Source organism: Physeter macrocephalus, chromosome 20 (genome assembly GCF_002837175.3).
Source record: "Physeter macrocephalus isolate SW-GA chromosome 20, ASM283717v5, whole genome shotgun sequence".
Classification (NCBI taxonomy): domain Eukaryota; kingdom Metazoa; phylum Chordata; class Mammalia; order Artiodactyla; family Physeteridae; genus Physeter; species Physeter macrocephalus.
In genome coordinates, this window is record NC_041233.1 from 85,822,899 (window position 1) to 85,847,136 (window position 24,238).

The 24,238-nt window shown below is 44.4% G+C and overlaps 1 protein-coding gene across 12 annotated transcripts in view; it reads right to left on the reverse strand.

Moving 5' to 3' along the window:
* Positions 1 to 24,238, reverse strand: part of PSD3 (pleckstrin and Sec7 domain containing 3) — a 706,021-nt gene that overhangs the window by 678,944 nt on the left and 2,839 nt on the right. For 6 of the 12 annotated variants that reach the window (XM_055081027.1, XM_055081022.1, XM_055081026.1 and 3 more), the window contains exons 2-3: positions 23,912 to 24,073; positions 16,264 to 16,503 (exon numbers count right to left, since the gene is read on the reverse strand). The exons of 2 other annotated variants lie outside the window; for them this stretch is intronic. The gene's annotated coding sequence lies outside the window, so the exon portion shown is untranslated. Of the gene's footprint in view, positions 1 to 16,263; positions 16,504 to 23,911; positions 24,074 to 24,238 lie in introns of those variants that run through there. 4 more of the 12 variants (XM_055081023.1, XM_055081030.1, XM_055081034.1 and 1 more) reach the window with 3 other exon arrangements.

Below are 24,238 nucleotides of genomic sequence, written 5' to 3' on the forward strand. Positions count from 1 at the left end.
CTGCTGAGGCTGCGCGTCCGGAGCCTGTGCTCCGCAACGGGAGAGGCCACGACAGTGAGAGGCCCGCGTACCGCAAAAATAAATAAAGAAAGAAAGAAAGAGAGGAAAAACGTTTACTAACTCATGTATAACCAACATAAGCTGATACAGAGCAAGATTTAAAGAAACTCAAACACCCAGATATATTTTGGTACTACATGAACTAAAATTCAAGTTTAACGTTTCTGACTTTAAGGTAAGACTCACTGAGCCTTTTCTTAAAATCAGAAATTAACTAAGAAATTATACACACAGAACAATCTCATTTGACAAGAAAGCTTATTGTTTTAGCTGTCAGACCTTTAATTACTTCCTTATTCTAATTACTAGGACTTTATCTATTTCCTAATTATCCCAGGAATCTAAATTCCCTGAATCTTCTTTTCTAGGAGAAAGTTACTTTTCTTCCTGTGTGTTCACTTCCTTATGGCTAGCAGGAAAAAAGAAAAAAAAAAGAAAGAGAGAAAGAAAAAAAAACTATGGCATACACTACTAACTTCCTTTGAATGTCTTTCTCATTTCCAAATTGTATGTTACATCGAATAATTTCCTTGTTTAACCTTACAACGTTTAGTGCTGAGACTTTTTAACTTTTGCAGTTTTATTGAGATGTAATTGACATACCATATACATTTAAGGTGTACAGCGTAATGATTTCATTTCACTTCATTTCATATATTGTGAAGTGATTAAGAGACTTCCCAAACGGGTCAAACCTTTTCTCTTTTTCTGAACGTTTTAAGATAAAACCACACCCAAGAAGTATCTTAAGCCAAGCTATTCAGTAGTTTTAAAAAATACTTATTTAGAAAAAATAATTTAAGCCATCTTGTTATACCTTCCGTTATTTCCCACCATCAAATTTGTTGATTATACTTATTTTACACATGAGTACATTCAGGCAAATTTACTTCCCTCTAAATTTATTTATCTATTGAGGCAAATTTATTTTTACCTCCAATCATTATTTAAAGTCCCTGCCTCATAAGATAGCTGTGAAAATGGTATGATTAATGGAAATTAATTACATATAATGTAAAACACTTAGGAAAGTGCTTACAGGTGAGCGAGGGCTATAAAAATGTTAGCTGCTATTACCATCATTTCAGGAGTGACTAAGAAAATAGTGATCACCTGTTCTGATAGTTGGCCTGTATTTTCTATCTAAGAAATCTATGAGTATTTTTCTTTTTTCCGAGAAGCTATTTCAAAGCCAGATTTTTAAAGATATTAAATTAGTTGTTTAAAGGTGAGCAGGATTGTGGTTAACCAAACATTTCCTGTTAAAACTTCGTACAAACGTTATGTGGAATAGAACAGACTGCAAGGCTGTGAGCTACAGAGGGACTTTATGTGTGCCACTATCTCCTGAACAGATTTCTCAGTATCTGAATTATCAGCTTCTGCTGATGTTTCAGCCAAAAGAACACGGTGAGGTCACGTGACTCGGGAGCGCACCTCAAGTACACACGGCGCCAGAAAAACTGAGTCCTGGTTTGTTCTTTCGTAACTGCTACAAAATATGAAGTTTTGTAAAGAATATAAAGTATTGCAGCATTTCCCCTTACTGTGCTAAATTACACAGTCTTTAGAATGCAGGGAGTGGGCAGTGAAGCCCGTCATGAGTGGGCATCTCGGGGTTTAGTGTAAAAGTACATGTTTCAGTCAGACCACAGGCTCCCCGGGAGCACACCTAGGAAGAAACCAAACCACTTATAGAGGCCCGAAGATGTGGTGTCTCACCGCAGTGGTGGGATTTTATTTCCTATGGAGGTGTACTGACGATACTCAGGTGTTTAAAAAGAAACCAACTAGGGAAGTCCCTGGCGGTCCAGTGGTTAAGACTCCACGCTCCCAGTGCAGGGGGTCCGGGTTCCATCCCTGGTCAGGGAACTAGATCCTGCATGCTGCACCTAAGACCCAGTGCAGCCAAATAAATAAATATTAAAAAAAAAATAAAAGACTCTGTGCTTACACTGCAGGGGACTTGGCTTCAATACCCAGTCAGGGAACTGAGATCCCACGTGCCACGCAGGCAAAAAAAAAAAAAAAAAAAAAAAAGGAAAAGAATCCAATTAAAGAGTTCGCATAAATTCAAAGCAATTTCAATTTTTGAGAGAAATATAAAAAATAACATAATCACTTTGCAAACTAAAACCAAATGATGCAGGACCTTACTTAAAAACAAAAAAACCCCAAAAATCTAAAATATATTTAGAAAAGCAGAGAGCAGGAAGGAAAAGACAAAGGAGGCAGAAGGGGGTGAAGAAAAGAGAAGGAAAAAGGAGAGAAGAGGAAGTATAGGAAGAGAAAACTTTAGGAAAGTTATAACAGAGACAAGCGATACAAGAGAATGATTAAAAGAGTTCCTTCTGCATTAAAGAAAAATAAGGAAATGATTTTCTATATGTATTTCAAATTCATTTTCTGATTAAATTCTGTAGTTTTTTTCTTATTGCATCGGGTCACAGTTGTATGTAAAATCATAAAATGTGGATCACAGATAAGAGCATTTAGGGTGAATTTTTTATGTTTCATTTTTATTGGCTTTTACTTTGGCAGAAGTATAAATATGATTCTTATAATAATAAAGAAAAATCAGTGTGATCCAATTAAAGGAATCAAGGCAAGACAGGAGGTTCCATTTGAGTTGGACCTCAACCTCCTGAATTGAAAAACATATATAAACTTATTAGTAAGGAAATTCTCAAGCATACACAAAGGTGGAGAGAATAGGAAAATACCTTCATGGACTCATGGCCCAACTTCAATAATGATCAACACATTGCCAATCTCACTGCAGCCTTCCCCTACTAACACACACACACACACACACACCCACACACACACACACACACACACACACGGGCAGAGAGGAAGAGCTGATGTGTTTGTGTGTGCAGATACATAGTTTCTCAAAACTATCTAAAACCCAGCAAAGCCAGCATATTTAGGCACTTTTTGGAAATGCAAATTCTTAGTTGCACTGCAGACCCACTGGATCAGAATCTCTGTGGGGAGACTCAGTATTCTATGTTTTCCCAGGTTCTCCGGGTAATCCTGATGCACGCACACTCTGAGAAGCAATGTATGCCAGCAAATCCCACACATGAGGTCATGTGACCTGTAAACACTTCAATAGGCATCTATAAGTGATATTATTGCATCAAATAGAAAGGAGTAATTCCTTAATAACATCCAACCTGGGGTAGTCACCGGTCCCGATTGGCCCAGGTCAGTCCGGTTTATACCCGTTGTCTGGGAATAATTATTAAAACTACCCCTTTTCACTCTCAAAAGTGTCCCAACTAGGATGGCACACTTTATGATCACTATATTCACTCTCAGTCTAACCTTCATGCACTTGATATACAATCACTAGGTTCATTTGCTTCCTTTTGTATTGTTTTAAAGGTGCTTTTCAATTTCTTAAAATTATGTAAAACATTTTCATGTTTCTGAAGTAAAGGTTCGTCTTGGTTCCCTCCACCCTAATTCCCCCCTCCCCAAAGGTAAACATTTTTTATGAGCTTTGTTTATTCTTCACTTGTTTCTTTTTGAAACTATGGGTGAACTCATATGCTGTTTCACTCTGTCCCTCTTTAACACTGTTCCATAGCTCAGGGTTTTTGGTACCACACGGGGAGCTCCCTCCAGGGTGGGTGTACAGACCATTCGCATTCCTTTTACAGCTGCAGAGTGACCCTTTGTGTGAAAGTAACAGCAACCAACGCCTACTGACAGACATTTGGGTTTCTGACAATCTCTTGCCATTTCGAATAGCGCATCAATAAGCAGCCATGTGCATGTTGTCATGTCATAACTTTGCCTGCATGTCTCTGACACAGACTCCTAGAGATGGCGCTGCAAAGCCAAAGGATGAGTGCACACATAACTTTGCTAGATATTGCGAAATGGCCCCCAGGGGTGCCAGCAGCTGGCACACCCACCAGCACTGGATGAGTGGGCTGGTTTCCCACCACCTTCTCTACAGGATGTGTTGTCTAACTTTGGGATGTTTGCCTGCCTGGTAAGTGAGATGTGGTATCTCAGGGCAGTTTGCTTGTTAACTTATTTACGTACAATGTACATACAGAAGGTGTACCTGTCAGAAGTGCAGAGATGGTAAATTTTCACAGATTGAGCACATCCTTGTAATCAGCACACCAATGAAGAAACAGAAAAATTACTAGCACTGCAGAAGCCCCCTCGTGCTGACTTAGCGAGTTGTAATTTGCATTTCTTACTTTGAGCAAGGGTAAGCTTCCTTTCATATATTTAAAGGCCATTTGTATGTTTTTCTGTGGAATTTTCTGTTTCAATATTTTGCCATTTTCCTACCGAATAGACTTCAGTATGATTTATAGGAAACCCACAAAGCTTTTAGAATTGTGGTAGCAGAAAATAGCATCAACTGGGACAGAAAAGCATAGAAATGTTATAAAATAGAGCGACCCCTTCAGACCCACAAACTTCTGTACACAAAAAGCAGCATGGGAAAACCACTCAGCTGCAAACATGGGCTACATTTTACTCCCAGGGAGGAATGAAGAGCCTGGAGGGCAGAGTCAAGAGCTGTCAGGAATTGTTCCTGGAGTCATAGGCCTGACCCCTAACCAAGAACCTGGCAGCACGTGCGGGACTGGATTTTAGAATTGCTGTGTTTCTCCTGTTACTGCCTTTTGCGTGGGAGCATCTATAGAGGTTATCCTATGCTGTCTCACTATTGTAGGCTGCACATGCAGAGGGCAGGTAAGTTCTCTCTAGCTTGCAAGACTTCAGATTGAGAGGAATATTACACAACGAGCTGTATGTGAAGAAATGCACTTGAGAAGCCTCAGCTGTACATAAGCTTGATTTAAATAACTTGATCCTGAACCTCAAGCCTGAGCCTGGTACATTAATATGCAAGATCTGGAGGTCTTCTGAGAGGGGATGAATGCATTTTGCACATGGAAGGGATGCAGATGACAGTAGAGGACAAACTGTAGCATATTGTATTTTTCAAAAATGGCCATGACAACACTCCTGACCCCCACATGCTCTTTCAGAACTTTTCAGCTCTCCCATCAAGAGATGGCGTCTATGTCTCCTCCACTTGATCTTGGGTGGGACTTGATGACTGTCTCAATGAATAGACTATGGACGAAGTGACATAGGATGACTTCCAAGGCAAAGTCATTATAGGCAATATAATTTCCTCCTGTCTCTCTCTCTCAGGACACTAGCTTTTGGAGCCCTGCACCTCATGTAAGAAGTCTGAGGCTGCCATGCTATGAGGAAGCACAAACTTCTTTAGTCAAAAGCAGAGACCGTGTGAAGAGAGAAACACCTGGCCAGTCCCCAGGTGCTCCACACACTGCTAATCCCACTGCTGACACCCTCAGACTGACCACACCAGACACTATCAACCAGAGCTACTCAGCTGAGCCAACCCAAATTCCTGATCCACAAAATCCACGAGAAACACTACACAAGAGTCCTTGTTTTCAGACACGAAGTTTTGGGCACTAGATAGCTGAAACAGATTTTGATCCCTGCTCGCAAAGTAAGAAAAAATCTAATTCTCTACTAAATTTAAACTAAACTAAAACAGAACAAAACACCCTCAGGAATAGTGGCTGAAAAACAGCTCAAATTTTAGAAATTCATTCTGGAGCACAAGAGATGTTGGTTACTTTAATACACATCATCTGTAATTTAAAGTTATCTGACTGCCTTATGCTCCAATTTACAACGATGGGACTTAATGCCTGAATTTTCTAGTCAACATTTATTTACTTGATATGAGATTTCAATTGTTCCCATACAATGAAGCTAGGTTTTAAAAAAATCTAGTCAGTACACATTAGTATAACCAATAATAAGAACAACATTATTAAAAGCGAACATACTCTAGGAACAAAATTAGAACTACTGTTCTCAGAGATTCATCAGTTATTGTAAGCTTTGCTCTGAATGGAAATATTAAAGAAGTCAGTGGATAGAAATTATTCTGTGGATCAAAAAATATTGATTTTAAGCATAACTAGCCAAATTTATCTTTAAAATGTTGGTACTTGACAGAAGCTTTGAAAGCCCTAATCTCTATCATTTGATTTGCCAAGAGCCAAAACACAGTCACTGGGTATATTTTCCAATACTTTTATTCTAACATATTTAAAATAGCACCAACTCTTACCTTGACTGAAGTAGTAAGCAACAATAAAAATTTTGGGTTATATACTTTTGATACAGAGGAGATATATATCTGAGCTGCCTTGTGAGCATAGAAATGGCATTAAATTACTGAGGCATTAGATGTCACTGCTGCTGTAATTCAATTATTCAAAAAAAGTGTTTAATCTTCTAGATGGTTAATGTGTTTTTCTTCTGAAAGCTTTTGGAGTCTCAGCACATTTCATCATATTTAATGGGTGTCGGTTTTATTTTTAGTTTTAACAGAAAATTAGGATGCGACTTGACTTGCTTTAGTTAAGACTGAGAAATCATAGGTTCTAGGGACTGCCAAATTTCATACCTAGACAAGATGCACAAGAGCTGAAGACCGCTTTTATAAAGCTTCGCCCGCCCCCAAGGCGAGCTGTAACGAGACTGAACGTGAAGAAGATTGGATGGAGGTGTGGCGGGGGGGGCTTCCCCTCCACTGCCCTCACCTGCCGTGGGGAAGGGGAGAGGATGCTTCAGCCCGACCACAAGCCAAGTGGGAGAGGGGCTCCAGCAGAACCACGTGGAGAGCTTGGCGCCAGCGCAAAGGTGCCAAGATGGTGTCGCTGGGTCGGCCTGAGCAGAAGAGATGCCTGCAGCGCTGCGCCTCCCCCCGCCTGCGGGCACAGGTGCACCTTCCTCCCGCAGGTCAGGATGCCCGGAGATGGTAGTGGACAGTGTCATGGACAAAAGGGATGCTTGCCCAAGGCCTTCTTCCAGGGGCAGGCCTATGGCACCTCAGCAGAACCAAACTGGAGGAGGACCTCCATCAAGGGGCCAAGGATTAAAAGAGGTTGAAAACGACCAGCCAGGCGAGTCAAGATCCTCTTCACCAGAATTCAGTGGGAAGTACCCAGAGCGGATTCTTTTAAAAAGCATGGACGCTCCCTCATCCCCAACAAAAGGCCTCAGTTGTAGGAACCCACACACTCAGAGAGCAACAACACACATGAGCTTGGAGCTGGACCACGAGCGCTTACATGCGCCTCACCCCCCCTTCCTGGGTGGGTCACACCAGTTTCTCTGGGTGTCCGGTGGGGCCCCAGCAGGACAGCAAGATGAGATCAGGGATCGGAAGTGCACGACTCTGCCTTTATATTTGCTGCAAAAATATATTTCAGAACATTCTGGACGAAAGACATCTTGAGAAACATTTACTTGTAGTGACTTTTTAAAGCATGGACTCACACTAATAGTGAATTTATTAACCTTAGTTGTATGAAGAAATGTCTTCCCCCTTCCTCCAGTTTCTGTATAAGTGATACGTAATTGGAAATTTCTCTGAAAACTGCCTGAAGTAGAGTCTTGAACATATATCGGAAGTTTTGAGACATCCTTTGGCCTGTAATTCCTCTTCTAGCAATTGATCTTAAATAATTAAAAAGATGTACAAAATATTAGCTGAAAGGATGCTCACTGCAGCATTGTTTATAGTGCTAAAAATTGGAAACATCCTCAGTTTTCAATAACAGATTGAACAATATTTCAGTTCAATAAACATGGCACATTCATACAAAGGAATACTATTCCACTATGTAAAATGATGTTGTAGATCATTGTTTCTTTTTCCAATATTGTCCCTGTAAGGAGCCTTTTTAGACTTTTTTATCCTAATATCGTAATAGTTTCTCACCCACCTCCTTTCCCCATGAAATTTTTTCTTTTCTTTTTTTTTTGGCGGGTGGTGGCGGGGGTGCGGCGGGCATGCCATGCAGCTTGTGGAGATCTTAGTTCCCTGACCAGGGATCGAACCCCTGACCCCTGCAGTGGAAGCTTGGAGTTCTAACCACTGGACCACCAGGGAAGGCCCAGCCCCCATGAAATTTTAATACCATGACGTACATCTGTTTATGTACTGTGGTCCTTTGAAGGGTCACAAAACATTGTAATATCTAAGATTTTTTTCACCCCTAAGAGCCAGTATTTTCCAACTTGAGGGCTCATTCTCAAACTCATTGAGAAAGCATGTTGTTGATGGATATGTATTGACATGGAAAAATGTTCATGATATTTGGGAAAGTAAAAAAAAAAAGGTTGTGTGATACAATCCACATTTATTTACTTGTAAATAGGTATAGAAAAATATCTAGAAGTTTCTATATAAAGGTATTAATTTTGGTTGTCTCTGGGTGAAAACCAGACCAAATATTTATTAATGTCCTATTATGTGAGGCACTTGTCATGTCATTTACCCCCAATAACTCTGTGAGGGGCTGGGGGCCCACAGTGAGACCAGGGGAGGGTAGCAAGCATGGAGCTTTGTACAACTGGCATTTAGTAAGTGGTAGCTATTTTATTATGATCTTTATTATTTTTATTATTATCTTATTTTAGAGGTTCTGGGTTTTTTTGTTGTTTTTTTAAAAAATTAAGACAACAGAGGTGAAATGGCACAGGGACCCATGGAGTCAGGCAGCCCAGGTCTGAATCTTTGCCATTGGCTGGGTAGCCTTGAACCAGTCACTTAATCTCTGATGTCCAGCCCCTCACTCACTAAATGATCATGAAGACAATAATTATAGCTACCACATAGGCTGGTTGTGAGGGTTAAATAAACGAATCCACGCACTATGCGTAGAATAGTGTCTGGTATATAGGGAGCCCTCAATAATGTTGCCTTTTATTCTTACTTAATCTTCACAACGAACCCATGGTGGGGGGATATAATTATTTCGGTTTTACAGGTGAAAGGACTGAGGCTCGGAGAGTTTAGATGATGGAATACGACTGCATTCCATCCCAGGGTGAGGACATCTGGAACCACAAGACAGTGCATGGGGGTCCAGGGACCAGGTGGAAGTTGGTGATTAAAAGAAGGTAAGTTCTCCCCAGTTTCCTATTCATGTCTGTGGTGAACATTGCCCGCCTACGTGCACAGTGTGTGTTTTACACACATACATACGACTGCCTTGTGCTTCCAGGCGTCCTTTCTGGGGACCACGTGGAGAGATAGGATCAGGGAAGGTGCGTGGCCTGGGACTGAATTCTGGCTCCACCCGCGCTAGTTAAGTGGCGCTAAAGTGCACACCTGTCCTCGGATCCAATGTTTCTTTACATGTCAAAAAGGGGCCATAACATCCACCTCATGAAGTTAGTAAAATTAAATGAAATACAAATAGCTACCATTTAGCACATGCCAGGAATGCATGAGTTACATTACGTTACACAAATCCCACAGGGGCTCTCAGAGGGCCACCTGCTCTCCCCCACTTCCCTTTCCCTGTTCTTTCCTGATGCTGATCCAGGAGATGTCTCGTTCATTCTCTGTCCACCCAACAGGCCCTCAGCGAGCTGCTTCCTGGTCCCGGCACCTGCCAGCTCTGGGAGGTGAGAGGAAAAACATCGCCCCAGCTCTGGAGTGGCACTCGGACTGGTTAGAGGACAGTCCCATAAAGGTGTCACTGGAGTACAGTGTGATGCAGCGCCCCAAGGGACAGGCATATGACATTTAAAAAGGCTCAATAACATTTCATTTCAAGCTGCAGACCCTCCGTGATTAAACCTTTCCTTGTTCTGTGTCCGCTGCCAGAGAACACCGTCTCAGAGATTCATAACTGGCACCAAGGCACCTACCTCACTTTCTAGGAACCTCCTCTCACATCAGAGGGTGGTTTCTCTTCCTTCAGACCTCTCTGTTGCAGACAGCGAACTGCGTCAAGTTCCCGAGCAAGTGACCTCTTTTCCCAACGTTGAAACCTCTCTCAAGGGCTTAGGTTAAAGGAACCCAGAACTCAGCCCTTAGAAGAAGGCTGAGGCGTGTGTCCCACTACGTCTCTGTATGTCTCTAATACTTAATCACATGCTCCCAGGGTGAGTTAAAGAGATGACAACTCTCATAGTTAAGATCTAGTTAGGTAAAAAGAAAAGATGTTTATAATCGAAGACCTAAAACAATGGGGAGGGTTCTCTTTCCCGCGGAAATTCCTTGGAATGATGTGAAAGAATACCTCCTAAAGATGGAGAAATGCACAAGGTGACTCTCAAGATCCATCTCCTCCAATTAGGGGGAAGCAAACACTAAGAACGTTCAGTTCATACAACAAACATCGACGAAGCCCCTGGGGTACATCAGTAAACAAAACAGTCAAAACCCCTGCCCTGGGTCGGTTACATTCTACTTAGTGGAGGCAGACAATCATCGTAATAATGCACAGAGCCTGTCTTAGAATGTAATAATTGCTCCTAAAAAATAGAGCTACTTAGCAAATAGAGCTCGCCAGGGGTGACCGGGACAGGAGACTGCAATTGAAAACAGGCTGGTCGGGGTGGGCATCGCAGGGGCGTGAAGAGTTGAAGGAGGGGAGGGAGGGGAGCATCAGGTCCCGGGCAGGCGAGGCCGAGGCCAGCGTGAAAGCCCCGGGCCAGAGCGTGCCTGGAGCGCTGGGAGAGCGGGAAGGAGCGCAGCCCGGGAGCCAGTGCGGCAGGAGCCCAGGAGCGACGCCGGCCGGGAGCACCGACGATGTAGGCACTTGGAGGCGGCTCGCGGGCAGGACTTTGGTCTTCACTCCAAGTGAGACAGGGAGCCCTTGGAGGGTTTGTGCGGCAGCACAGTGTGATCTGACTTTTGCTTCAAAGGGGCCACCCGGCCTGCCAGGTGGAAAGTATACGGGGAGGGGCCTTGTGAGGGAGTAGAGAGCAGTCCCTGCAATGGTCCAGGTGGGAAATTATGGCGCTTGGACCCAGTAGTCAGATTCTGGGTTTTTTGAAGACACAGCTGACTAGACTTCCTGGAAAATGGAATATGGGTGGGGGCGGGGGTGAGAAAAAAAGAAGAATCAAGAATGACTCAGATTCTCGGAAGGATGGAGAAAGATGGTAGATGGGGAAGATTTAAGGGGAGAGTTTGGAACATGTCGTGTGAGAATCTATTAGACACGATGAGGACTTTGAGCTGCATCAGCTGAGCTAAGACAGAGCCCATTCCCTCCCGTGGCTCCCGGTCGGGCCGCAGGTAAATCTGCGCTGGGTTTGGAAGGTGCAGATGAGGCAGCGTCTGAGGTCAGGCCAGGACCTGCCTGCACTGTGGCCACCGCGCTGCCAGGGAGGGGAGCAGATCCTGCAGCCTCCCTAGCCCCACCCCTCCCCGGCTCTGCTGACCCCGGGGCCGGGGTGCAGGCCGGCGTGTGGTCCAGGTCATAGGCAGTGAGAGGCAGATGTGGCCCCAGTCGTCTGGCTCCCTCCCACTTCACGTCCAGCTTTTCCTCCCAACTGCAGGTACAGCTGACCTACGGCACCTGCAGGCCCCCAGAGGCAGAGTCAACAGCTCTTCACAGACCCTTCGGCAGCTCCACAACTGCAGAAATTCTAATCCCTGCAGTGAATCCTCCCCCCCATTTCCTATCACTCATAGAGGTCCTGCCCTTCTGGTAGACTCTGCTACAGCATCCAAGTGAGATGCTGAGTAGGTGTTGGCCGTGAGTCTCAAGGTCAAGGTCCCAGCTGGATGTGTAAATCTGGGAGTGGTCGTCATATGACTGGTATTTGAAGCCCTGAGACTGGATTGGATCACCCAAAGAGAGAGCATTCCAATAGGAGACGAGTCCAAGGCCCAGGACCCTGGGAGCTCCACGGTAAAAACGTCGGAGGGGAAACAGCCAAGGAGACTGAGAGCTACCAGTGAGACAGAAGGAAAAGCAGAAGGGCACACGCAGTTCAAGGTGAAGGAAGAAAGAATGTCAGGAGGAGACCGAGATCGACCGTGTCAGGTAAGATGAGGACTGAGAGGTGACCGCTCTGCTTGAAGTTATTATTATTGACATTTTCCAGAGGGATTTGCTGAAGTGGAGTGAGTAAAATCTGATTACAGCAGGTTCAAGAGGAAATAGGGTGAGAAAAATTGGAGAACACTCTTGAGACATTTCTTTTTGAAGGAGAGCAGAGAAATAATGAGGAAAAAATGACGTCAATAAAAAGTTGCTGTTTTTTTAAAGTTGGGACAAACAAAACCTATTTGCTTTCTGGTGAGAATGGCCCGATTGCTGGAGGAGTGTCCTTGAGAAGTGATGCTGATAGGGTCTAGTTCACAGGGAAGGGGCCCTGGCCGCAGGAGCCTGGATGCCCCGTGAAGGGGCGGGAACATGGGGTCACATGCTTCCTGATTGGACGTGTTTTAGGAGTTTGGAAGCTCTCTTCCAATGACCTCGGTTTTCTCAGTGAGTAGAAGACAAAGCCATCAGCTGAGACAGAACACAGGGAAAAGGTGTTGGGGGTTTTAGGAGAGGAAAAGGCGTGAAATATTTCTCTAGGCGAGCAGGAGAGCACACGGACAGGGAAATATAGGATGTTCTCAAGGCAGCATCAGGGCCCACTTGGGGACGGTGGTCGTGGATGTCACGTGTAGCGTGCGTGTGCGTGAGCCGCTCTCAGCTGCGCAGACACAATACAGAGAGGACGAGGGCAGGGTCAGGCAGGTTTGTTGAATGAGAAGGATGCAAAAGACAAAAACAAGGGGGGATGAGGGCGTGCACAAGAGACTGATTGTAACCATTGGCCATTTAACTGGGCAAAGAGGGAAGAAAGGGGGTGAGGGACAGGGAATAGGTGACAGAGTTGATGGAGTGAAGGTCCCATTGGGGTCAGAGGATTGTTGGGCTCAAGGTGCTGTATGAGTAACTGAAAAGACAGGGGCTGGAGGCAGGAAGTGGGAGGCGTGAGATGAAGGTCCCAGGAGGTAAGGACGTGGAAGTGAGTGGCTGACAGAGGGTGGAGGACAAGATTATAGGGAACAAGACTGAAAGGACCTGAAGACCAGGGCACTGCAAGGTTCACAGATGTGTACGCTGAAATCAACAAGAGTTAATATGAGAAAAGTGTCGAAAAGAGTGATAGTGATTCGGGAACTAAAATGATCCAGAAATGAGGGGACGTGACTGTTGTGATCCCCTTCCTGCCACTCATGGGTGAGGGAGGGGTCCCTGTCTGAATAGCATGGGACACAGGATGCTCAACACGGGACAGAGGAGAGGGCAGTGGTTCACCGGCCACACACACTCACAGCTGGGGGAGGAGGGCACCGCGTGCCATGCAGGGTCTCATGGGGGCTGCCCTCAAGATTACAGTGAACCGGCGAAGCCTGGGGGCAGGCTTTGTAGTAACAAGAGGTCGTGGTGCCCCTGCGCCCCGTGGGAGGGGCTGATTGGCTTGTTTGGGTAGTTTTTCAGGGAAGTGAACTTGTTAGCTTGAGGACCACGTGGGGCGCAGCTGACCCAACTGACAGGAAGCCTTTCCCGCTGGGGTGGGAGGCATATCTGGCAAAAGCGGGGCAACTCAGGATCAGGCCTTTGGGGCCTGTGAGGCTCCAAGGTGTCAAGGCGGCATTTGAAGTTTTAGGCTTTACGGTACACTTGACCCCAGCTGATGACTCTGACAATGAGAGGAAGTGGGTGGCAGAGTCTGATGAGATGGGGTTTAAGGCTGGGAGATGTCAGGACAGGGGGAAAGGGCGTGGAAGGAGCAATGGGGGGTGGAGAGGACATCGACCCCCTGCTACCTGAGGAGCTGCAGGGCCCTCCGGGGAGACTTGGGTTCAGTTAGACAGTGAGGGGACCATCCAGAAAGGAAAGCTGAGGGATACGGAGAAATAAGCTGACGGCTTGCAGCGAGTTGCAGAGGCATTGTGGAGGGTTCCAGGCATTGGGGGGGACTGAGAGACAGGGGACGAGGGGCTCTGCAGAACCACACGGTAAATAGAGTCCAGGAGGGGACCAGGGCCCTGTGGGCTGGGCTCCTCGCAGTGACAGACATAAACGAGGGAAAAGGAGCAATGAGATTAGTCCTGACAGCCTCAAGGCACAGCTGACCACTCAATGGGCAGGTTCTGGCCAGGCTCTGCCATGATTAGTTATGGAATCGTGGATTCATCTCTGGGCTTCACTTTCCATGTGAGTGAAATGAGGAAATGGAATAGAAGATTTCTTAGGGTAACTTTTAGTCCGTAATACGAGACTGTATCCAGTTTGCCCCAGTGCTGCAGCGCCTTTAGGCCCCCGTGGCCCTGCCCCGCTCACCCAGCCTCAGTGCACAGGCTCTGTGTGCAGAACCAGGTCAGAGTCATTTCCCACGATTCCCCCCTTTCCACCAGCCCTGGACTCGTCACCAACTTTACTTCTGTCCTCGCCCTGATCCTCAGAGCCGCGCGCCTCTCGTCCTTAACGCTCAGTGTTCTGCTTCTCCACGTGAGTCTCCCGCTCACCCCTCCTGGATGGAGGTCAGAGACGCCTCAGTAAGCCTTGGCTCCTTCCATGGTCAGGACCCTCTCTAGCACCGCTTGGGCAAGACTAACCCAGTTACAGAGTTCTCAGATTTCTCTGGATGACCCGTGCTTGTTCACACAGGGCAAGAAACATTTTCTGCTCTCTCTCCTACACAAGCACTGCACACAAAGCACAAGGGTCTTGGACCAGGCCTGCTCTTCTCCTAAATATCCTGAGATGCCGGGGCAGTAGAAGTCCAGCTTCCAAGGCAGCGTAGTTCAAAGACACGTCTCTCTTCCACCTGTGTGAGTCCTTCCCCTCAAACAGGCTACTCATGCGAAGGAGTGGTTCTTCAACCAGCAATTCTGCACAAGTTGCAGGGGGTCATAGGCCTCCTTAGGTCCACCTCTTAGAATCCCATAGATCCCCTTAGGGTTTCTTAACTTGGCCAGGATCCCTTCCTGGGAATTTTATTTCCTCCTTTTCAAAGACAGAGAGAGAGAGAGCATCCAGAAAGGAGATGGAAGGGTCCATCTGCCCTCATTTCAGGGAAGAGAAATTCCCGGGACAGAAAGTGGAAAAATCCCATCTCCTGACAAAGACTCCTTCCTGGGAAACTTGTCTTTTCAGTTCATATCCACAAAGGCGCCTCGACCGCTCCCTGGACAGCCTCCCCGCCCCCAACACTTGTCCTTGAAATCTCAGTCCTCTGCTCGTATCCCGCCCGTGTATCTAATTGAGATTCTGGAATTAGGCAGAAATGTAGTCTACATTCTCATTTTCTAACACAATCATATTTAATCATTGTTATTAATGACACATTCTAATATTTATTCTTCTGAGGAACATATAGGTTAACACGAGTGGCACACCTTCTAATCTTTTTTTTCTAATTATTTATAAACTATGCATTCTGTGTAGTCATCGGCTGTCTTTCTCTAAAGGGAGCGCTGACATTTCCCGTGGTTGGCAACTGCTCTGCACAGCAGCTGGTTATCTGATATGTCTGGTTAACAAGTTCCTCTTTGACATTTAATAAACTGCAGTGATTTCACATTTAGGTATTTCCCCACTCGCTTGATGAGGGCAAAAGCACCATATAAAGGCCATCTTAGTAGGTGTGATTGCAAAAATAGCGGCAATTTTTATGGATAAGCAGAACTAAAAAGTTACCTTTTCTACCTCTGTTTTTCTGAAGTTTAAATCTTCAGCTTTTCTTTGGAAATACACGATCTTATTCTAACATTTTTACTGTTTACAGGTTTTCTTCATAATGTATTTGCCATCAACTGCTTTGGTTATGGTTTTGTCTCTTTAACACTAAAGATAATATTAAATAAAGGGCAAAAAGCAAAGTTTTGTTTTTTGGTTTTCGGTTTTTTTATGGAACTATAGCTCTTTAAATCAGAATAGACTTGAGTTTTCCAATAAAATCTTCCATCAGTGAATGTTCAGCAAGAACTCTACACATCCAACCAGTTGACATTTCAGAATATATTGAAGAAAAGCATAATTCAAGGTCATCAGCCTGCCTAGATCCTCAAACACCAAGTCTCTGGCAATTTGACTTTATGCTAGAATAGCTTTAGATGGTAAAACCAAGAATATTTTTCTGACTCTTCTTCCTCCAAAGGAAAACATATCCCAAAGCAGCCCAGCAAAATACCCCAAATCACATCTCCCACCATGTCAGAATTCTTATTTTAACACAGTCACAGTTATAGAAAGTATAAAACTTTTCAAAGACCCAAACATTTCTTCCTAAAACATATTCTTGCTGGTGTTTTGCTTCACACGACAGTTTCAATCTTAAGCAGCGACTTACCAGGCTTGCATCTGGCCAGGTCCTTGGAGAGGTTCCTCTTTGTTTTGAGGTTGTGTCTGACACAAAATATAAAATTCGGTCACTTCCGCTGCCTGGTATTAGTGACTTGGTTTATCCCAATGGACTGACTCCACGACAGGGTGAAATCCAATCCCTTCTCTCTGCAAATCTTCAAATTATTTTCTTCCTCATTCTCTTCTACACCGTAGGCCACGACAAAAACTGCACAATCTTGGTTTACTTGTCAAGGAAAAGGTGTCAAATGTACATGTGTCAAGCCAAGTAGGAATCATCGATCGCAAAAGGATGTAGAAGGCTCTTCAAATAGATTAGTCACCCCGTTAGCTCTCTGCTTTGTATATATTTGTCAACGGAGTAAGTTTTTTCAAAGCGGGAATGATATCCAAGTGCCGACAGAGAACGGGACAGGGACTTTAAATCAGCAGGAGGGAAATCAGACCCTGTGGCTCTGACAGTTAATCCAGCAACAGGAAGTGCACTGGTTTAACTAACGCTGGAGAAACAGTGGCCTCTTATGGAGCCAGATGTCACACTGATTACACACGGTGTGGTGACTGGTAGCTTATTGTGACAGTCATTCAAAGGGAAATACGGGATGAGAGGGCTACAGCTGAAAAGCCATCAGGCCTAATTATTTCATTTTTACGAATAAACTCCATAAGTTCCATAATGTTCTTATCCTCATTCTTCCTTCCCAGCGTGTTACCTTCCTCCTCGGAGACATTTTAAAGATGCAAACATACTCTAATGAGGTTTAACTTTTAAACAATTAGTATCGACATGTGAATTTTTGTTTTCCTAATGTTTCTGGCATTCTCTACCGTAGGAATATCATAAGCAAAAGATATTACAGTATTTACTTTGACAACTTATATTGAAAAATATCTTACAACCGGGAAAAATCTTCCATCTCTACACGGAGCAGTTTTGCCCACTTGCCACATAAAATACAGGCAGGCAGCACAAACACCAGGGGATGGTGAGAGGTAGTGAGAAACTCAGGTTCTTCCAGTCCTTGCTATGTTCATTTCTTTTCTTTTATGCCATTTTTACAAATGTGAGCATAGCCAAGAAAATTAGCACATGCGGGTCTACCCAAAACCTAGTAACAAGCTGATCCTAAAGAAAACCAGACGGGCTGCCCCCTGACCCTTTTCAGATCTAGTATTTACTGGAGCTTGGGGACCTTGCTATTCAGAGAGCTCTGACCCTCTACCAGGCAGACCCTCGGGCGCTCACCTGTGGTAAGATAGAGTGAGATCCAGAACAGACAGTGAGGGGACACGTGGGCCAATGTAAATTGTAGGGAGAAGAAAAAAATATTTGAGGAGAGTTCTCTGAACTTTGAGTAGCATGTCTTGGTGGAAAACAACAACACACAGGTAAATGTAAAATACAGTCAAAGATAAGCCAAGGGGCTTCCCTGGTGGCGCAGTGGTTGAGAGTCCGCCTGCCGATGCAGGGCACACGGGTTTGTGCCCCGGTCCGGGAGGATCCCACATGCCGCGGAGAGGCTGGACCCGTGGGACATGGCTGCTGAGCCTGTGCTCCGCATTGGGAGAGGCCACAACAGTGAGAGTCCCGCATACCGAAAAAACAAAAAACAAACAAAAAAGATAAGCCAAAAGGGGGCTTCCCTGGCGGTCCAGTGGTTAAGACTCCACACTTCCACTTCAGGGGGTGCGGGTTTGATCCCTGGTCCAGGAACTAAGGTCCCGCATGCCGCGAGGCCAAAATATAAAATAAATAATAAATAAATTAAAACGAAAAAAAAGATAAGCCAAAAGGAAGGCTCCATTTGTCAGAAACTTATCTGTTAAAGGTAATTCCCGGGGTTTTCAATTTAAGCGATAATACAAGGTCATGTGAGATCATACATTTAGCAGAAAACTTGGCGTCAAAGACCATTTTCCCCCTCATATTGCCTTCAGTCAGTGGCCCTGTCATGTCATATGATCTGTTTATTAAGCACAAAGCCAGGAATCTTCACGGATCCAAGATTTTAAGATAATTATTCTATTGGTTTTCAATTATTACTTTCCTCGGGGTACATTTATGGTCTTATTTCCTAGAAGTATTTTATTTAGTTGCATGTAAATTCATAAAAAATTCTCAACACATAAATGTTTCACGATGTCACTGGATGGTCAGTTTTCATTTATGCCTGAATGCAGTTTCACTGAACACATTTTGTGGTCCTGGTGGAAAACCAAGAGGAATCCTGGCAGAGGTTTCCTGGAGGTTAGCAAACCTAATGAAATACTGTACAATGAAGCATTGTTTGCAATTGTGACTTAACTGCATTCTTATCTACTTCCAAAGTTGCTTTTGTATTTATCTGAGTTGTAAACAGCTTCCAAAGGTCAGACTACTTTACAGGGAAGAACTCTGATTTCCTTTCTGTGAAGGCATGTATCTCTGCTCTATCTTTGCAGTATTTTATCTTCTTCAGCCCTATTCCCTTTTTTCTATGAAGGTCACCTCTCCCTCTCTGCCATGTCTCAGGATCTATTCCACTCCACTGATATTTTCTAAGTCAGATAGAGAAGGATGCCACCTCTCTACCTATTATATGCTATTTTCTTTTGAAACAGTTATAAGGGAGACAACATATCTAAAGATTTTAAACAGTAGTGAAACAGGAGGGAAGGAGGTGGGTTACAACCTTTAAAAGAATGACATAGCCATAGGACATGATAAAAACTGGTTAGAACCAACTAGGTCCAAGATGGTGGAAGATTTGACTTCCAGTGGACCTTGAGCCTCATACATTAGCATCACTGTAATACATTAGCATAAGCTAAGTGACACACCCACCAGTGCCATGACACTTCCAAGGCCGACCATGAAAGATCAAAAAGTGGGCAGTGGCCCAATTCCTGAAAATCTCCACTTCTTACCCAAAATAGTTGGAATAATTCTCCCACTCATTAGCTTATGAAATTACCCAGTCCATAAATACTAACCACCTCATATTCTGGGGCCTCTTGCCTTCTGAGATGGCCCACACTCTGTCTGTGGAGTGTGTTTCTCTCTAAATAAATCCACTTCTTACCTATCACTTTGTCTCTCACTGAATTCTTTCTGCAATGAGACATCTAGAACCTGAGTTTCATTAAGTCCTGAGACCAGGTGTGTGATCTTAATTAAAAGACCATGGGCTGAAGTCCCAACCTGAGTTGCACAGTTTCAGTAGTAGTTGATCTCATTTCTTGTTCTTTTTTCCAAAATATTTTTTCTCATTATAAAAGTAATAAGGCTCATTGCACAAAATTTGGAAATTGCAGAAAAATCCAAAGTACAAAACTTGATAATACAAATCAGCCACATTACCATCAACCAGAGACAATCACTCTCCCAGTCCTTTTTTTCTACATGTATTTATTCTTCATAATATTCAGATAGTATTATGTCCTCTTTTCTCCACCTACTTTTATATTTTGAATATTTATGTCCCCATGTTATTTAAATGTGGTTTTAACTTCTATACAATACTCATAATGTATTTACTTCTCCCCCCATGGGAGGCACTTAGACATTTCCCAATTTTTCCTTATTTTAAATAATGTTGTTGAGAATGTCTCTCTAGACATTTTAAAGTTGCCCCTCGGGACTTCCTTGGTGGCACAGTGGGTAAGAATCCACCTGCCAATGCAGGTGACACGGATTTGAGCCTTTGTCCAGGAAGATCCCACATGCCATGGAACGACTAAGCCCGTGCGCCACAACTACTGAGCCTGCACTCTAGAGCCTGCGAGCCACAGCTACTGAGCCCGCGTGCCACAACTACTGAGCCCGCGCGCCTAGAGCCCGTGCTCCGCAACAAGAGAAGCCACCGCAATGAGAAGCCTGCGCACCGCAACGAAGAGTAGCTCCAGCTTGCCGCAATTAGAGAAAGCCTGCGTGCAGCCACGAAGACCCAACGCAGCCAAAAATAAATAAAAGCAATTTTTTAAAAAATTAAATAAATAAAATTGCCCCTCTTCATCAAAACAACCAATTAATCCAGTTCTTCCATGTACATACAAGCCTCAGTCCCCTGTGAGGTGAGGGGTTGCCCTTGCATTTCCTTCAGTTGAGGGGCCCAGAGAGATTCTATCACTTCCCTGAAGCCACGTAACTAGTTATTTGAAATTCAGAATCTTTGATATTTTTCATTTTCTCCATCTTTCATGTTCAGTCAAACACTGAGTCTGTCCTTTTGAACTGCCTTTTTAAAAACCCATTTATTTTTATTTTATACCAGCTCTTGCCACCCGGTTCCAGGCCCATCCTTGTAGCCACACCCCAAAGCCACCTAAATGGGTTTCCTGCCTCTGGACCCCCCTTGTTCTAAACCTCCCCGCACACCAGTATCAGATGGGTCTTCCTTTAAGCCACTAAGCCAGTTCAAAGCTTCACTGACTCCTTAGTGAAACCTTACATGAAACATGAACTCCTGCCTGGCTCTCAAAGCCCCATTTTCCCTTCCAGTCTTACCTCATCCACTGGCGCCGCCCCTCATCTGCTCACCCTCCCATTCCTGGCTCCCTGCCTTCTCCTTATACTCTTTACCCCAAGCAGAATACTCTCGTTTCCCCTCATCTCTTCAAATTTTACTCAGGCCCCTAAGGCCCAGCTCAAGTCTCATTTACTCCATGAAATAGAGTGAGCTTCCCATTGGATTTGAAGTTGGCTGACTTGAGGTCAAATCTCTGCTTTGCTGCTTTGGCTGGGGGATCTGGGGAGAAACAGTTAACTTTTCTGAGTCATTTCTGCATATGCAAAAGTAAATGATTATACTAATACTTGCTCTTTGTCAACCTCCCAGAACCCCAGGAAGGACGGAATGTGCATCACAAAGGTCTGGTAGCAGCAAAGTGCTAGGCAAATGAGAGGCAATACCATCCATGCATTGGGCCATTTCAGCATCCAGGTCTGCACCACACACTGTAGCACTGAATTACGTCCTGTCCCATCAGACTCTCTCGTTGTTTCATGTACGGTAATCATTTTCCCTCAACTTGGCTGTGAAGTCTCTGAATGCAAGGCAGTACCTTACCTCACTTCCATAACCCTCAGAGCCTAACACAGCACGTTGTCTTAAAGACTGCTGGTCTAATCCACATGAGTTCTAGCTGGATTCGGGTCACAGTGGAATTTAGATACAAAGGGAAGAGCCCAGCCTTCTGTAGGTCTTCTGGAGTAGGAAAGTCTTACACTTTGGGGAGTCCTAGAAGACTGGGGTCAAGGTTAGCATACGCCTTTGTGAGTCTATGGAAATGTACTCTCAATTTGTATCTTGCCTCTCAGAGACTTTCATCACTGAATTTTCACAATGATCCTTATTGAGTACCTTTAGTGACATCAGAGAACAGAGGCAAGGATGTCCTGTAGACATCCAGGAACAATACCCACACCTTGGATATCTTTATCAGAAAGATCAGGCTACCTGACCATGAAATGCTGTTGAAGATGGTCCACTGATGATCTGCTCGTAAATTACTCATTTAATCTGAAATTCATTTCTCAGTTTTGATTACCTGTTTTCTAGAGACCTAAAGAACATTTTACCCTAATAGGTCTACCCCTAAAAAAGCCAGTTCGAGGGATGAGGTTAGGGTTAGTGACAAGAAATGGGGTTCACGTTAGAGTTAAGGGTTAGTGCTGCCTTTAGGGTTAGAGTTCAGGCTACCGTCAGAGTTAAGGCTCAGCTTTGGATGAGGCGTCAGTTTAGATGTGCAGCTGCAGATGCAGATTCATGCCAGAGTTGGTGTTAGTGTTGTCAACTACGACTGGCACTCGCCATTAGCACTTGCCATCCACCTCTACAAGGATTAAACTATGTGCTGTTGCAGCTGCTGATCTTCAACACCCCCTGAAAGGAGTTCAGGGTGGAGAGCTGAAATGAGGCACTCTGCGCTCTGGGAAAAACTGGCAGAACAGGTCTTCAGATAGTTAGATATTTTCAGGAGCCGACTTTATGAGCCCAGTTCTTGGATCTCCTCAAATCTAGAAAAACACTAAAATCCTTCATGGTGATGTCTGCTCCTCGTGACTAGCAGTAAGCTTCACGAGACTAGCAGAAACCTTCTACAAAAAAATCTGTGCTTGACTGCATGCATTGCCCCTTCACCAAGATCACATATATACTGACCTTCTCCCCTACCTCTTTGGAGCAGTTTCTCAGAGCTATCTGAGAAATGCTGTCTCCCGGGCTGCAGTCCTCATTTTGCCCCAAATAAAACTTAACTCGCCAACTGTCAGGTTGTGCCTTTTTTTAAGTCGACAGTGCGACACGCAGGTTGGGGGTTGGGATTAGAGTTAGGGTTAAGGGGACAGGTTAGGGTTAGAGTTAAGGTTAGGGTTAGGCTAGATTCCTGGAGACAAGGACGATTTTACAAAAAGGTGTTCTTGAAAATTCTTTGTATGATAAAGGACACATTTTTACCGACTTCCCGGGAACTAGTGCGGCACTGTTGGAAAGAACCTTCATTCTACAGCATTTCAAGATCAAATTCAATATACAGTTTTCCATAGTTCATCAGAGTGTTTTTTAAATCTCTAATCCTGAAAGGGCAAGTAACACTATTAATGTCATTGTTAACACCCTGAAGTTCACTTTGTAGGTTGTGTTCAGTTTGTACTGCCCTCTTCCCCTCCTGATATGCTGAATCCCCGACATAAAAGATGACACCATTGAAGAAAAACGCCACGATCTGGAATCCACTTACATTTTATCTGAAAACTACATTTTAAATTAAACGCCATATACTTTTGAAGTGCTAGTCATTTGTCAGGTGCCATAAACATAAAGTACAATCTGTTTTGAGTAGAAACACACTTCCAAATGGTTACATGTATCTCACATCTGCATTCCCGGCCCAGTCCTCTTTCTCAAACTATTGCAACAGGTCCAAAAATGAGCCCGTGTCTCCACAGCCATCACCTAACACACCTGCTGCTTCTTTTCCATTCTTCTCAACAGCAACACCATTAACCAAGGGTCCAAAACAAAAACCTTCTCTCGACTCTTTTCCTCACCTCCCACCATCCCCTCCTGTTGTAGAAACTCTCAGATCTCCACTGCATCCCCTCTTTCTGTCTACCATGATTTACTGCACTCACCACACTTTCTTTCTTTTCATCTTTATCTGAGTATAATTGCTTTACAATGGTGTGTTAGTTTCTGCTGTACAACAAAGTGAATCAGCTATACGTATACATATGGTCCCATATCCTCTCCCTCTTGCGTCTCCCTCCCTCTCACCCTCCCCATCCCACCCCTCTAGGTCCTTACAAAGCATCCAGCTGATCTCCCTGTGCTATGCAGCACTTTCTTATGCTCATCTCCCTAGAGTGGCTGGTAAGCTTCCGGAAGCTGAGACCATCTCATTCATTGCTGCACCACCAGTGCCCTGAACCAGTGCCTGGCACCTAGTGAGTGCCCACAAAATTTTGCTGAAAGAAAAGAGCTTACAGGGCTAAATAACTCCCAGAGATCCTCTTTATATATTAGTACGTCCAGTCCCAAAATAATACTTATGCTGTGTAAGCCTTCTTTAAAAAGCACACCCTGCATCTTAACAGGAAGATACAGATTAATAAACAGCTGACAGAACAAACTAAATAGCGTCCAATGACTCACCAGCTGACCATTCAATTGCTGCTAACTGGACGCAGGAAGCAAGCAAAGACGGGGACAGACCTCACTCTTCATTACTAGCAGGCTTTGCAAGCTGCTCGGAAGCTCTGGATAGCAGGACGTTCGCACATCTCACGGTGGGGAAAATCCAGGCACGGAAGCAGACTATAGCAAAAATGAAATTGGGAGGCTTTGTGAACACAGAACCTGATTAATACCAAATTGGTGGCCACAGAACATTCGGCACACCCTCCCTCGTCCACTTGTGTAGCAGGGAGCCTGGCATGTGGTTTTTAGGTGCCATTCATGAGAAGATGATGACTCTATATA